Source organism: Macaca mulatta, chromosome 11, assembly GCF_049350105.2.
Source record: "Macaca mulatta isolate MMU2019108-1 chromosome 11, T2T-MMU8v2.0, whole genome shotgun sequence".
In the NCBI taxonomy this organism is placed as follows: domain Eukaryota; kingdom Metazoa; phylum Chordata; class Mammalia; order Primates; family Cercopithecidae; genus Macaca; species Macaca mulatta.
In genome coordinates, this window is record NC_133416.1 from 64,562,091 (window position 1) to 64,578,599 (window position 16,509).

At 44.7% G+C, this 16,509-nt stretch overlaps 1 protein-coding gene across 50 annotated transcripts in view; it reads right to left on the reverse strand.

The window, feature by feature from the left end:
- The window catches only part of R3HDM2 (R3H domain containing 2), a 182,398-nt gene that overhangs the window by 147,675 nt on the left and 18,214 nt on the right, over positions 1–16,509 (reverse strand). For 28 of the 50 annotated variants that reach the window (XM_077954621.1, XM_077954610.1, XM_077954618.1 and 25 more), the window contains exon 2: positions 5,046–5,108. The gene's annotated coding sequence lies outside the window, so the exon portion shown is untranslated. Of the gene's footprint in view, positions 1–5,045; positions 5,114–16,509 lie in introns of all 50 variants that reach the window. The other 22 variants (XM_077954622.1, XM_077954611.1, XM_028829644.2 and 19 more) reach the window with 1 other exon arrangement.

Sequence of the window (16,509 nt, forward strand, 5' to 3'; positions counted from 1 at the left end):
AAAAATTAGCCGGGCGCGGTTGTGGGCGCCTGTAGTCCCAGCTACTCGGGAGGCTGAGGCAGGAGAATGGCGTGAACCCGGGAGGCGGAGCTTGCAGTGAGCCGAGATCGCGCCACTGCACTCCAGCCTGGGCGACGGAGCGAGACTCCGTCTCAAAAAAAAAAAAAAAAAAAAAAATTTGAGAACACAGCAATAGAACTACCCAAAACAGAAACAGGAAAAAATAAATACTGAAATAAAATGCATAGCTGGGCACTGCAGCTCATAGCCATAATCCCACCACTTTGGGAGGCCGAGGTGGGAAGACTGCTTGAGCCCAGGAGTTGCAGGCCAGTTTGGACAATAAAGCAAGACTCCAACTCTACAAAAATGTTTTTTTTATTTTAATAAATTATCCTGGTATACGTGTAGTCTCAGCTATTTGAGAGGCTGAGGTGGGAGGACTGCTTCAGCCCAGAAGGTTGAGGCTGCAGTGAGCTGGGATCCTGTCACTGCATTCCAGCCTGGGCGACAGAGGGAGATTTCATCTCAAAAAAAAAAAAAAAAGGCCTACCTAATACATCTGTCAATGCATTTTTCAAGGAAGAGAAAGTGAAAAAAAAATTAAAGAAATAATAATTTAAACGTTTCCAAACTGGAGTATAACTATAAACACACAGCTCTAAGAAGCGCAATGAACCACACCAAGGCATATCATTACCAGAATATATATACACACACACACACACACACACACACACACACACACACACACACACACACATATATATTTTTTGAGACAGGGTCTTGCTCTGTCTCCCCAGGCTGGAGTGTAGTGATACGATCTTGGCTCACTGTAACCTCCACCTCCCAGGTTCAACTGATTCTCATACCTCAGCCTCCCTAGTAGCTGGGACCACAGGCACACACCACCACGCCTGGCTAACCTTTTTATTTTTAGTAGAGAGAGGGTTTTGCCATGTTGGCCAGGCCAGTCTCGAACTCCTGGCCTCAAGTAATCCACCCACCTCGGCCTCTCAAAGTGCTGGGATTACAGGAGTGAGCCACCATGCCTGGCTCTTTTATCTTTTTAAGAGATGACGTCTCGCTGTGTTGCCCAGGCTGGAGCTCAATGGCTATTCACAGGCATGAACATTGTGTTCTACAGCCTCAAACTCCTATGCTCAAGTGATCCTCCTACCTCAGGCCTCCCAAGTAGCTGAGACTACAGGCTTCATGAACCACCACACCCAGCTAAGGGAAAATCTTAAAAGCAGCCAGAGCAAAAGGATACATGTAACAGTGGTCTCCAACCTTTTTGGCACCAGGGACTAGTTTTGTGGAAGACAAATTTTCCATGGACAGTAAGGCGATGGTTTCAGGATGAAACTGTTCCACCTCAGATCATCAGGCATTAGATTTGCCTAAGGACTGCAACCTAGATCCCTCACATGCATAGTTCACAATAGGGTTCACACTCCTCTGAGACTAATGCCACCGCTGATCTGACAGGAGGCTGAGTTCAGGGGGTAATGTTCACTCGCCTCCCGCTCACCTCTTGGACCAGTACTGGTCTATGGCCCAGGGACTGGGGAACCCTGACATATAGAAGAACAAAAATAAAGATGACAACAGAATCCTCTCTCTCTTTTTTTTGAGATGGAGTTTCGCTCTTGTTGCCCAGGCTGGAGTGCAATGACGCAATCTCGGCTCACCACAACTTCCAACTCACTGGAAGCTATTCAAGCCCAAAGACAATGAAGTAGCTCAAAAAACTAACACCAAGTGTTAGCTCATGTCTATAATCCCAACACTTTGGAAGCCCAGCAGTTCAAGTCTATAGTACACTTTTTTTTTTTTTTTTTTTTGAGCTGGAGTCTCACTCTGTCACCCAGGCTGGAGTGCAGTGGTACGATCTCGGCTCACTGCAAGCTCCGGCTCCCGGGTTCACACCCTTCTCCTGCCTCAGCCTCCTGAGTAGCTGGGACTACAGGCACCCGCCAACACACCCGGCTAATTTTTTGTATTTTTAGTAGAGACAGGGTTTCATCGTGTTAGCCAGGATGGTCTCGATCTCCTGACCTCGTGACCTGCCCGCCTCAGCCTCCCAAAGTGCTGGGATTATAGGTGTGAGCCACCATGCCTGGCCTTTTTTTTTCAGACTGAGTCTTGCTCTGTCGCCCAGGCTGGAGTGCAATGGTGCAATCTCGGCTCACTACAACCTCCGCCTCCCAGGTTCAAGCAATTCTCCTGCCTCACCCTCCCCAGTAGCTGAGATTACAGACACCCACCAACATGCCTGGCTAATTTTTGAATTTCTGGTAGAAATGGGGTTTTGCCATATTGGCCAGACTGGTCTCAAACTCCTGACCTCAGGTAATCTACCTGCCTTGGCCTCCCAAAGTGCTGGGATTATAGGCATAAGCCAGGACGCCCAACCTATAGTACACTTGAACTTATAATGCCTGTGAATAGCTACTGTACTCCAGCCTGGGCAACACAGCAAGACCTCATCTCTAACAAAATAAAATAAAACAAAACAACATAAAGATCATCCAGTTTGGGGAACAAAAAGAAAAAAGAATGAAGAAAAATGAACAAAGTCTGAGAGACCTTTGGGACACCATCAAGCACACTAACAAATACATACTAGGAGTCCTATGAGAGGAGAAAAAGGGGCAAGAATAATATTTAGCAAAATAATGGCCAAAAGCTCAAATTTGATGAAAATCATTATTTATACATCCAGGAAGCTCAATAAATTCCAACCAGGAAAAACTCAGAAATCTACACCTAGACACACAATCAAACTGTTAAAAAACAAAGACAAAGAGAATCTTGAAAGCAGCAAAAGTGTCTTATCACACAAGAGATCCTTAAGATAACACATATTTTTCATCAGAAACCATGGAAGCTAAGAGAATGTGAACCAAGCATTCCCAAAATCCAGCAAAACTATCCTTCAAAAACAAAGGAGAAAAAGATATTCCCAGATAAAGAGACAGACATAATTCATCACCAGCAGACCTACTCTACAAGAAATGGCTCTACTCTAGGCTGGGTGTGGTGGCTCTGTAATCCCAACACTTTGGGAGGCCAGTGTGGGCTCCTGAGGTCAGGAGTTTGAGACCAGCCTGGCCAACATGGAAAAATCCCATCTCTACTAAAAATACAAAAAATCAGCCGGGCGCGGTGGCTCACGCCTGTAATCCCAGCACTTTGGGAGGCCGAGGCGGGCGGATCACAAGATCAGGAGATCGAGACCATCCTAGCTAACAAGGTGAAACCCCGTCTCTACTAAAAAATACCAAAAAAAACTAGCCTGGCGAGGTGGTGGGCGCCTGTAGTCCCAGCTACTCGGGAGGCTGAGGCAGGAGAATGGCGTGAACCCAGGAGGCGGTGCTTGCAGTGAGCTGAGATCGCGCCACTGCACTCCAGCCTGGGCAACAAGTGAGACTCTGTCTCCAAAAAAAAAAAAAAAAAATCACTTGAATCTGGGAGGCGGAGGTTAAAGTGAGCTGAGATCATGCCACTATACTCCAGCCTGGGTGACAGAGCAAGAGCCTGTCTCAAAAAAAGAAAAGAAAAGAAAAGAAATGGCATAGCATGCGCAGTGGTGGCTCATGCCTGTAATCCCAGCACTTTGGGTCGCTGAGGTGGGCGGATCACTCGAGTTCAGGAGTTCTAGACCACCCTGGCCAACGTGGTGAAACCCCATCTCTACTGAAAATACAAAAATTAGCCAGGCATGGTGGCATGCACTTGTAGTCCCAGCTACTTGGGAAGCCGAAGCAGGAGAATCACTTGAACCCAGGAGGCGGAGGTTGCAGTGAGTGAACTGAGAAAGCGCATGCATACTTTTAATATGTGCAGTTTACTGTATGTCAACTATACTTCAATAAAGGTCTTTTTTTAAAAAGACAGAGAAAGAAAAATAGGACAAATGTATTAAGGCTGGCCACTCAATAACTGATATGATACTACTGCAATTAATGTAATCTGTATATAAGCATTTAAATGCACCAAGAAAGGTCCTATAAGAAACTCTAATAAGGCTTCTTAAAGGTGAAAATACCTGTGAACAGTATCTCAAGCAGAAAGAAATCAAGAGATTTCTGTTATCTATATTAATCACCTCTTAAGAAAGAATTCCCTAGTTATACATATTTATCTTATATGGATATTCATGCAAATACATTTTAACTATTTCAAAATGTTTTATCTACTTTATAAAAAATTATAAGGCTGGACGCGGTGGCTCACGCCTGTAATCCCAGCACTTTGGGAGGCCGAGGCAGGTGGATCACAAGGTCAGGAGTTCGAGACTAGCCTGGCCAACATGGTGAAACCCCGTCTCTACTAAAAATACAAAAAAAATTAGCTGGGCACGGTGGCGGGCGCCTGTAATCCCAGCTACTAGGGAGGCTGAGGCAGGAGAATCATTTGAACTCGAGAGGCAGAAGTTGCAGTGAGCTGAGATCGTGCCATTGCAGTCCAGCCTGGGCCACAGGGAAAGACTCCATCTCAAAAAAAAAAAAAAAAATTAGAGCTGGGCACAGTGGGTCACGCCTGTAATCCCAGCACTTTTGAGGCCGAGGCGGGCAGGTCACCTGAGGTCAGGAGTTCGAGACCAGCCTGACCAACATGGAGAAACCCTGCCTCTACTAAAAATACAAAATTAGCCGGGCGTGCATGCCTGTAATCCCAACAACTTGGGAAGCTGAGGTGGGAGAATTGCTTGAACCCGGGAGCGGAGGTTGTGGTGAGTTGAGATGGTGCCACTGCACTCCAGCCTGGGTAACAACAGCGAAACTCCATCTCAAAAAAAAAAGTGATCCATCCACCTCAGCCTCCCAAAGTGCTGGGATTACAGGTGTGAGCCACTGCGCCCAGCACTGAACTCACTCTTGATACACTCTGCATCTCAATTTCTTCATCTACTAAATGGGTACAATAATACTTCCAACACCATGGAGTTGTGTAAGGATTAAATGAGAACAGAGATATAACACTTAATTTGTTGCCTGGCACATAGAAAGTGATCCATAAATGTTATCTATTATTACCTGAATAAATGCTCAGCCTCCATGAGTCCAGTGCTGGAATGGCGTCACATATAAGAAACAAGTCTAACCTCGGGGGGCAGGGAAAAAAACAAAAAAAAGCATGTTAAAAGCAATTTTAAACCTTAATATATTAGATTCAATTCAAAATCCACAGCAGCACCTGTTAATATCTTTCCCAATTTCTTTGGCTCACAATGTTTCTCCTAACACTGCCCCTGCCCTTAACCCTCTATATCCATTCCCACTGTCAATTCACAATAAAAAAAAAAAACCCTGTATTTTGTTCCTGTCCACATCGACCCCCTTTTTGTATGAGCAGTTCTTGTCTACCGCTTTCTAACATAAATTAATCACCCAGTCTACTCCCTGAAATTCTTCAGCTGTTTTTTACTCATTAAAAAGAGTAGTCTAGGCCGGGCGCGGTGGCTCAAGCCTGTAATCCCAGCACTTTGGGAGGCCGAGACGGGTGGATCATGAGGTCAGGAGATCGAGACCATCCTGGCTGACACGGTGAAACCCCGTCTCTACTAAAAAATACAAAAAACTAGCCGGGCGAGGTGGCGGGCGCCTGTAGTCCCAGATACTCGGGAGGCTGAGGCAGGAGAATGGCGTGAACCCGGGATGTGGAGCTTGCAGTGAGCCGAGATCTGGCCACTGCACTCCAGCCTGGGCGGCAGAGCGAGACTCCGTCTCAAAAAAAAAAAAAAAAAAGAGTAGTCTAGACCAGGCACGGTGGCTCACGTCTGTAATTCCAGCACTTTGGGAGGCCGAGGCGGGTGGATCACGAGGTCAGGAGTTCAAGAGTTCAAGACCAGCCTGGCAAAGATGGTGAAACCCCGTCTCTACTAAAAAAAATACAAAAATTAGCCGAGTGTGGTGGCGGGTGCCTGTAATTGCAGCTACTCAGGAGGCTGAGCCAGAGAATTGCTTGAATCCAGGAGGCGGAGGGTGCAGTGAACTGAGATCGTGCCACTGCACTCCAGGCTGGGTGACACAGTAAGACTCCATCTCAAAAAAAAAAATAGTAGTCTAGGCTGGGCATGGTGTCTCACACCTGTAACCCCAGCACTTTACTTTGGGAGGCCAAGGCAGGTGGATCACCTACGGTCAGAAGTTCGACACCAGCCTGGCCAATATGGTGAAACACCATCTCTACTAAAAATACAAAAAATTAGCTGGGCAAGGTGGCATGCACCTGTAATCTCAGGTACTTGGGAGGCTGAAGGAGGAGAATGGCTTGAACCCAAGAGGCAGAAGTTGCAGTGAGCTGAGATCACACCATTGCACTCCAGCCTGGGCAACAAGAGCAAAACTCCATTTCAAAAAAAAAAACGTCTGGAACTGAGCAAGCAAAACTAGGCTCTCTCTTAATAGATGAGAAACAGAAGTGAAAAGAGACCAGAGGCAGAATTTTATTCTGTGAATATAAGTAAGCATTGCAAGTATATAATTTAGTATTTCTTCACCCTAAAAGCAGTAGTTATTATTATTATTACAAGACCCTGAGGGCTGTCTATTTAATCTATTTCAGGAGGCCACCATTGGAACCCTTTATATGCCCAAGTCAGTCATATCCTTGGAAGCCTTCAAAACACCCAAGCCCTACTGTGTTCTACGCTAAAGTGAGAATATCCCTAACTCACCATTTTGTTTTATAACCCTGTTCCACAAATACCACATCATGAAAGTCTGCCCTCTTGATACCTTAACAAAGGTTTCTATGAAAAAGTTCTAGTTTTTTTTTTTTAATAGCCCCTGCACATCACGGTTTTAACATTAGGAATGTGGAGTAGTTGACTAAAGTTGCGAAGGAATGACCAGAGGATATTGCCCTTCCCCTTTTCACCACTAATGCTGGTCCTAAAACACTACTCCTGTAGTAAACTTTTTCCCATGAAATACCTTGTTCTCCCCTATACGAAATATTTACTAGTTTCCTTTCCCTATTGGCACTCAAGCCATGCACGGATACATCTAATTTTTAAGTGGGCACAGTGGGTTCACACTAAGAACTTTGTCACACCAAGAGGTCACTCTCTAACTCTGATGAATAGAATCAAGAGCAACATAATTTTGACTTTCTTGCCCTAATTGTAATCATATCATAATTGAAACTGAAATACTGTGGGCCGGGCATGGTGGCTCACACCTATAATCCCAGCACTTTGGGAGGCTGATGCAGGCGAATCACGAGGTTAGGAGTTTGAGACCAGCCTGGTCAACATGGTGAAACCCCATCTCTACTAAAAATACAAAAATTAGCCAGGCATGGTGGTGGGCGCCTATAATTCCAGCTACTCAGGAGGCTGAAGCAGGGAAATCGCTTGAAACTGGTCAGGGGGTAGGCAGGGGAAAGGGGCAGAGGTTGTAGTGAGCCAAGATCACGCCACTTCACTCCAGCCTGGGTGAAAGAGCGAGAGAGACTCTGCCTCAAAAAAAAAAAAAAAAGAAAGAAATCTTTTATTGTTCTTGTTCATATCTGTACCTGCAATTCTAAACAGTGTCTCACACATAATAAGCACTGAAACAGTTTTCTAATTGTTTGGTGCATTTACAAAGCTAAGAAGTTACTTCTTCTGAAGTAAACTTGGGTTTCCTAAGGTGTTTAAAACTTATTTGTATAGCCAATAAAATGGCCAAACTGTCAAAACATTGTTCTTTTCTTCATTCTAACAATCTGCCTTGTATTCTCAGAAATCTCTCGTTGGGCGCGGTGGCTCACACTTGTAATCCCAGCACTTTGGGAGGCCGAGGCAGGGGGATCATGAGGTCAGGAGATCGAGACCATCCTGGCCAACATGGTGAAACCCTGTCTCTACTGAAAAAATACAAAAAAAATTAGCCGGGTGGCGTGCGCCCATAGTCCCAGCTACTCGGGAGGCTGAGGCAGGAGAATGGTGTGAACCCGGGAGGCGGGGCTTGCAGTGAGCATTCTCTCTCTCTCTTTTTTTTTTTTTTTTTTGAGATGGAGTCTTACTCCGTCATGCAGGCTGGAATGCAATGGCGTGATCTTGGCTTACTGCAACCTCCGCCTCCCGGGTTCAAGCCATTCTCCTGCCTCAACCTCCCAGTTAGCTGGTATTACAGGTGCCCGCCACCATGCCCGGCTAATTTTTGTATTTTTAGTAGCGACGGAGTTTCACCATGTCGGTCAGGCTGGTCTCAAACTCCTGACCTCAAGTGATCCACCTGCAGCCCTCTCTTCCTTTCTCTGAAGGTTAAATTTACACTTGGAAAATAAGATGGCAGTCATATCTGGCAGTTAACTGTTCTCTGCCTCCGTGGGGCCCAAATCCAATCTTCTGAGGCAGCAGCAATTGTCAAAGCTCTGACTACCAGCATAGCACTGAGGAGCACTTCACAGTTTAGAACCATTTAGACTAAATTGACCCAAGTAGCAAACATCTATAAGAGAATCACTGCTGATAAGACTTCTATGAAGGATTCCAAATGTCTTAAAGATAACTTCACAGGAGTGGAAAGGAGCTGAACTCAGCCATCTGACTACGGAAGCGTTCTATAAACCTTTAGGCCAGGCATGGTGGCTCACACTTGTAATCCCAGCACTTTGGGAGGCCGAGGTGGGCGGATCACAAAGTCAGGAGTTTGAGACCAGCCTGGCTGGCGTGGTGAAACACTGTCTCTACTAAAAATATAAAAATTAGCTGGGCATGGTGGCACACATCTGTAGTCCCAATTTCTCAGGAGGCTGAGGCAGCAGAATCGCTTGAACCCGAGAGGTGGAGGTTGCAGTGAGCCGAGATCACGCCACTGCACTTCAGCCTGGGCAACAGAGCAAGGCTCCATCTCAAAAACTAAACCAAACTAAACTAAATAAAATAAAATAAAATAGCTTTAATAATGACCCTGTCACCAGAAAAACAGACACTTTGTCCTAGCCTTCTAATCAGCTGTATTTAGCAGCCAACATCCATCTTTTGCAATAAAATGCCACCTCTTAGTTCCTATTCCTATCAAATTATCACAGGTTTGGGCAATAGATAAATCAGAAACTACAGTTAACTTGTCTAGGACCCAAGACAATTAATAAAACTTACTTGGAGAAGCAGAATAGCCTCTAGTCACCTGAAGACAAGTTTTAAAGATCCTAACAACTGTTAACACTTGGGCACACCAAAATGATTATAATCTGAAAAACAGCCACATGTCACTTCCAATGGTGTCATTATACAAAAAGTGATCTTCCCCCTCCGAAATCGTTTTTAAAGTCAGCTAAATCTTGAACAATGACTTCTACTCTTCTCTAAAATAGAAGCTGTGACAGCTACCTTAATGAGATGCCTGATAAACTCAGGGCAAGGGGCTCACTGTGCTGACATTCTCACCTCACCTAGGACTTCTGCTGATTCATCTTGATGGGCTGACAAGTCACTGACTTGCCAAATAATCTTGTTTATTTCACATATAAAAATACTGTCTACTCAAGACAACTACTAGCCAGATACCTTCTCCTGCTCCTGCTACACAGCCTTTCCCTCTCTGACTTCATGGAACAACTAGCAACAACAAAATATATATGTATATTTCAGGTGACTATTAGTAACTCTCTATAACTAACAAGCCATAAAGGGCTGGAAACAGAATAGGGCTGGAAACAGAGCCCATAAAAGGGCCAGAGTGTTAACCCTCAGCAATTTGCCAGTTTTTCAAAGAGATCAAAATCACCTGGGGAAGAAACAATAGCTTTTCAGGATTAACAGATGTTTGGTATTATTACGGTAATCTGAAAAATAGTTGCCAAGCTGGGACCCGAAAATATCAGTCGCGAGGCACACCAAATAATCACAGAAATATTTAAGTAAGTAAGCTTTGTTCTAACATGAACTTCAAAAAGAAAGACAAGTCAGGGCAATAAAAGCAAGCAGAAAACATCCATTTCATTGTAAAAGAATGAAAGAGAGAAAGGGAAGGGGAAAAAGAGAAACAATAAAGAACTATGCCCACGTTTAACATGGCCACAGTTATGTGTAGCAATTCCCATCAAGAAGTGCAGTTCATCTCAAAAAAAAAAAAGTACAGTTCATTTCCCCACCCCTTAAATCTGAGCTGGCCTTGTGACTTGCTTTAACCATCAGAGTGCAGCACGAATGACACTGCGACCACCGAACCCAGGCCTCAAGAGGCCGTTCAGTTTCCACTCAAAACCTCTTGGAATCTAACCATCATGCAAAGAAGCCAAACCAGCCTGCAAGAGGCCATACCAACCTAGAGGACAGCTTTAGCCCAATGCTAGACGTGTGAATGAGGCTATCCTGGTCCAACCAGCCCCTAGCTAACATGCCAACTGACCACAAATGAGTGAGCCCAGCCAAAACCATGTGGAATAGAGGCAAGCTGTGACAGATGAACCCACTTACATCATAAACAAAGAATGCAGCTGACCCTTGAACAATATAGGTTTATTACCAATGATAAAAATCAAGCTCTCAAGTGAAAATCAGAATTTTGAAAAACATGTAATCACTATCATGAGCCTGACAGTTTCTCAATACTTAAAGACTATTCTGCCAGGCACAGTGGCTCCTGCCTATAATCCCAGAATTTTGGGAGGCCAAGGTGGGTGGATCATCTGGGGTCAGGAGTTCGAGACCAGCCTGGCCAACATGGTGAAACCCCACCTCGACTAAAAACACAAAAATTAGCTGGGTGTGGTGGCAGGCACCTGTAGTCCCAGCTACTCGGGAGGCTGAGGCAGGAGAATCACTTGGACCTGGGAGGTAGAGGTTGCAGTGAGCCGAGATGGAGCTGCTGCATTCTAGACTAGGCAACAAAGCAAGACTCTTGTCTCAAAAAAAAATAAATAAAAGAAAAAGTGCATGCACAAGCCAGATGCAGTGGCTTACACCTGTTATGCCAGCACTTTGGGAGGCCGAGGCAGGTGGATCTTTTGAGGTCAGGAGTTAGAGACCATCCTGGCCAACATGGTGAAACCCCGTCTCTACTAAAAATACAAAAATTAGCCAGACGTGGTGACAGGCACCTGTAATCCCAGCTACTCAGCAGACTGAGGCAGGAGAATCTCCTGAATCCAAGAGGCAGAGGTTACAGTGAGCTGAGATGCCACCACTACACTCCAGCCTGGGCAAGAGAGCAAGACTCTGTCTCAAAAAAAAAAAAAAAAGTGCATACATATCCCACAATACTCTGCATGCATAAACAAAAATAAGGAAATTTTTTTGGAGATAAGAGTCTCACTCTGTTGCCCAGGCTGGAGTGTACTGACGTCATCTCAGCTCATTGCAACCTCCACCTCCTGGGTTCAAGCAATTCTCATACCTCAGTCTCCCAAATAGCTGAGATTACAGGCATGCACCACCACATCCAGCTAATTTTTATATTTTTAGTAGAGTTGGAGTTTCACCATGTTGGCCAGGCTGGTCTCAAACTCCTGGCCTCCCAGCCTGGCCAACATGGTGAAACCCCATCTCTACTAAAAATACAAAAATTAGCCAGGCGTGGTGGCGGGCACTTGTAATATCAGCTACTCAGGAGGCTGAGGCAGGAGAATCACTTCAACCCGGGAGGCGGAGGCTGCAATGAGCTGAGATCACAGCACTGCCCTCCAGTCTGGGTGACAGAGCAGGACTCTGTCTCCAAAAAAAAAAAAACTGGCCTCAAGTGATCCACCTGCCTCGGCCTCCCAAAATGCTGGGATTACAGGCATAAGCCACTGCAGCCAGCCAAAAATAAGGAAATTCTTGATGTATAATACTTAAAAGCTACATTGCTAAATGAAAAAAATGCAGAACCATTTTTGTAAAATGGGGGAAAATATACATATACATACTTGCCTTTTTTAATGCTTATCAATGCACATGATGCACAAAAACTGGTAATAATAGTTGCCTCTGGAGAGAGGTATAGGAACCGACCGGCTTGGGGGTATAAAAGCAAGATGGGGCCGGGCACGGTAGCTCATACCTGTAATCCCAGCACTTTGGGAGGCTGAGGCGGGTGGATCACCTTAAGTTAGGAGTTTGATACCAGCCTGACCAACATGGTGAAACCTCGTCTCTACTAAAAATACAAAATAACTGGCCGGGTGCCAGTGGCTCATGCCTGTAATCCCAGCACTTTGGGAGGCCAAGGTGGGCGGATCACGAAGTCAAGAGATCGAGACCATCCTGGCCAACACTGTGAAACCCCGTATCTACTAAAAACACAAAAATCAGCTGGGCGTGGTGGTGCACACCTGTAGTCTCAGCTACTCGGGAGGCTGAGGCAGGAGAATGGCTTGAGCCTGGGAGGCGGAGGTTGTAGCGAGCTAAGATCACACCATTGCACTCCAGCATGGGTGACAAGAGCGAAACTCAGTCTCAAAAAAAAAGAAGAGCAAGATGGGGCCTGGCATGGTGGCTCACACCTGTTACTCCAGCACTTTGGGAGACAGGGGCAAGTGGATTTCTTAAGCTCAGGAATTCGAGACCAGCATGGGCAACATGGCAAAAACGCATCTCTTCTAAAAATACCAAAAATTAGTCGAGTGTGGTGGCTCACACCTGTAGTCCCAGCTCAACTTGTAAGGCTGAGGTGGGAGGAGGGAGGATCATCTGAGCCCAGGAGGCAGAGGCTGCAGTGAGCCAAGATGATGCCACTACACTCCTGCCTGGGCAACAGAGTGAGACTCTGTCTCCAAAAAAAAACACAAAAGCAGGATGGAAACTCCATTTCATACTTTTTTCTATCCTTAAAACTCTGAACCACATAAATGTAACACCAATTCAAAAAGTAAATCCAAAAATGTATAAGAATTCTCATTTTACATAAGGAACAACTTCTCATACCATTTTTTTCTCTAGTCTCAAAAAATATCCATCCCATGTGCTTACTTTGGCAGCACATATACTTAAAAAAAAAAAAAAAAAAAAAAGTCCATTCCTAATTTTTAACTGTAGGTTCAGTGCTACCTAAACAAGGTATCTAGCCAGGCATGGTGGCTCATGCCTATAACCCCAGCACTTTGGAAGGCCAAGGAGGGCAGATCACGAGGTCAAGAGATCGAGACCATCCTGGCCAACATGGTGAAACGCCATCTCTCTCTATTAAAAATACAAAAAAAAAAAAAAACTGGGTGTGGTGGCGTGCACCTGTAGTCCCAGCAACTCAAGAGGTTAAGACAGAATCGCTTGAACCCAGGAGACGGAGGTTGCAATAAGCCGAGATCGCGCCACTGCACTCCAGCCTGGCGACAGAGCAAGACTGTCTCAAAACAAACAAACAAAAAACAAGGTATCTAGGCCAGGCATGCTGGCTCACACCTGTAAGTCCCATACTTTGAGGTTGAGGCCGGAGGATCACTTGAACGCAGGAGTTCAATACCAGCTTGAAAAACATAGTGAGACCCCATCTGTATTTGTAAAATGTAAAAATAAAAATTTTTAAAAAAGCTATCTATAATTAATATGAGTCAAAGATACCCATCCACTATGAAACCTTTGAATTGTTAAGTAGGTTAAATAGTGATTCTGGGGTAGGGTCAGAATTTTCATCTTTTACATTATATACTTCTTTCCTTTCTTTCTCTTTTCTACGAGACAGGGTCTCACTCTGTTGCCCCAGCTAGAGTACAGTGACATGATCATAGCTCACTGTAACCTCAACCTCCTGGGCTCAAGTAATCTTCCCACCTCAGCCTCCCAAGCAGCTAGGACTACAGGTATGTGCCACAGCACACTCAAGTAATTTAAAAATTTTTTTAGGCCGGGCGCGGTGGCTCAAACCTGTAATCCCAGCACTTTGGGAGGCCGAGACGGGCGGATCACAAGGTCAGGAGATCGAGACCAGCCTGGCTAATACGGTGAAACCCCGTCTCTACTAAAAAAATACAAAAAACTAGCCGGGTGAGGTGGCGGGCGCCTGTAGTCCCAGCTACTCGGGAGGCTGAGGCAGGAGAATGGCGTAGACCCGGGAGGCAGAGCTTGCAGTGAGCTGAGATGCGGCCACTGCACTCCAGCCTGGGCGACAGAGCAAGACTCTGTCTCAAAAAAAAAAAAAAAAAAAGAAAAAGAGATGTGAGGGTGGGCACAGTGGCCTGTAATCCCAGCACTTTGGGAGGCCAAGGCAGGTGGATCGCTTGAGATCAGAAGTCCGAGACCAGCCTGGCCAACATGGTGAAACCCCATCTCTAACAAAAACACAAAAATTGGCCAGGCGTGGTGGCGGGCACCTGTAATCCCAGCTACTCGGGAAGCTGAGGCAGGAGAATCACTTGAACCTGGGAGGTGGAGGTTGCAGTGAGCCAAGATCTCGCCACTGCACTCCAGCCTAGGCAAGAAAGTAAGACTCTGTCTCTAGAAAAAAAAAAGAAAAATTAAAAGATATTAAATATGCACTGACCAACTACAACAGACTTTATTTGGATCCTATTTTAAACATATAAGCTACTAAAAAATCATGATACGATCAATGAAACACCAGATATTTAATATTAAGGAATTGTTATTTTAGATGGGCAATTGGTTTTTTAAAGTCCTTATTTTTGTGTATTTTTTTGTTTCTTTTTTAGAGAAAAGGGCCTCGCTCTGTTACCCAGGCTAGAGTGCAGTTTTAAAATCATACCTCACTGCAGCCTTCAACTCCTGGCCTCGAACAGTCCTCTCAGCTCAGCCTCCCACATAGCTGGAGGCTACAGGTGTGTGCCACCACATCCAGCTAATTTTTTGTTTTTCTGTCTCACTCTTGTTGCCCAGACTGGAGTGCAGTCGTGCAAACTCGGCTAACTGCAACCTCTGCCTCCCAGGTTCAAGCCATTCTCCTGCCTCAACCTCCCAAGTAGTTTAAATTACAGGCATTCGCCACCACGCCCAGCTAGTTATTATTATTTTAGGTAGAAACGGGGTTTCACCATGTTGTTGGTCAGGCTGGTCTCGAACTCCTAACCTCAAATGATCCTCCCACCTCAGCTTCCCAAAATGCTGGCATTACAGATGTGAGCCACCATGCCTGGCCTAATTTTTAAAGTTTTTGTAGAGATGGGGTCTCACTATATTGCTCAGTCTGATCTTCAACTCCTGACCTCAAGTGGTCCTCCCACTTCAGACTCCCAAAGTGCCAGGATTATAGGCATGAGCCACTGTACTCGGCCAAGTCCTTACTTTTTTAGATACATGCTGATATATTTATAGATGAAATAACATATCAAGGATTTGTTTCAAAATAATCAATAAGGGGCCAGGCATGGTGGCTCGTGTCTGTAATCCCAGCACTTTGAGAGGCCAAGACAGGCGGATTGCTTAAGCTCAGGAGTTCGAGACCAGCCTGGGCAACACGGTAAAACCTTGTCTCTATTTAAAAACAAAAAAATAAAATAAGGGAGGTAGTAGGAATATAGATGAAACAAAATCAACCGTGAGCAGATAATTGCATATGGACATTCATTATACCACTCTTGATGCTTCTGAATACATATGAAATTTTCTGTAGTAAAATGTTTCATAAAAGACCAAATCTCAAAAAAGAAAAATACATATATTTGAAATATGATGACTGATGAGAGTTCCACCCTCATGGGGGGATTAATGCTATTATCGAGGGAGTTAGTTACCTCAGGAGTGGATTACTGATTAAAAGGATGAGTTTAGCTTGAAAAAAAAATATGATGACTGAAATAAATTTTGTATACTAATCTTTAAAGCCTAGTTCAATTTCTACTTCTTCCATGAAGCCTTTCTATATTGATTTCTCTCTTCTTTTGTATCTATTTGTACTGAGCAATTGACTTAATTAAATTATACTGCATTCTGTTTACATCACAGGATCTAATCCATTATATCCTGATCATTAATTGTTCATTTTTTATCTCCACAGCTAGCCAGTCAGTAAGGTTCTTTAATACACACAAACCCTAAAATGATTATTAAGCATCCTAATGATCCCAAGTACCTTATCTGACACTCAAGTTGTCTCAAAAAACCTTGGGACCTATGGAAAAATACCGTATTCTTCCTTGTCATCCCAAGAGCCACTCTGCACTAAAATTAAGTTTTTACTCTAGTAAAACATACAATATTATGTTCTTCAAATTTTACACAGATCACACCAAAACACTGCCTCTAGCCACTTAAGGCAAGCTAATACGCACCAGCTTTCCCTCTCCCAGAGTTCAAATGAGCATATTTATACTCTGTCACAGAAAGAGAATTATATACTACTAGATTTAAATAGAAGTTCTGTTAACTAACTGATAAAGTAGAGTGAAGTTATTTAATAAAAACTACAGCTGAGGCCGGGCGCGGTGGCTCAAGCCTGTAATCCCAGCACTTTGGGAGGCCGAGACGGGCGGATCACGAGGTCAGGAGATCGAAACCATCCTGGCGAACACGGTGAAACCCCGTCTCTACTAAAAAAATACAAAAAACTAGCCGGGCGAGGTGGCGGGCGCCTGTAGTCCCAGCTACACAGGAGGCTGAGGCAGGAGAATGGCGTAAACCCGGGAGGCGGAGCT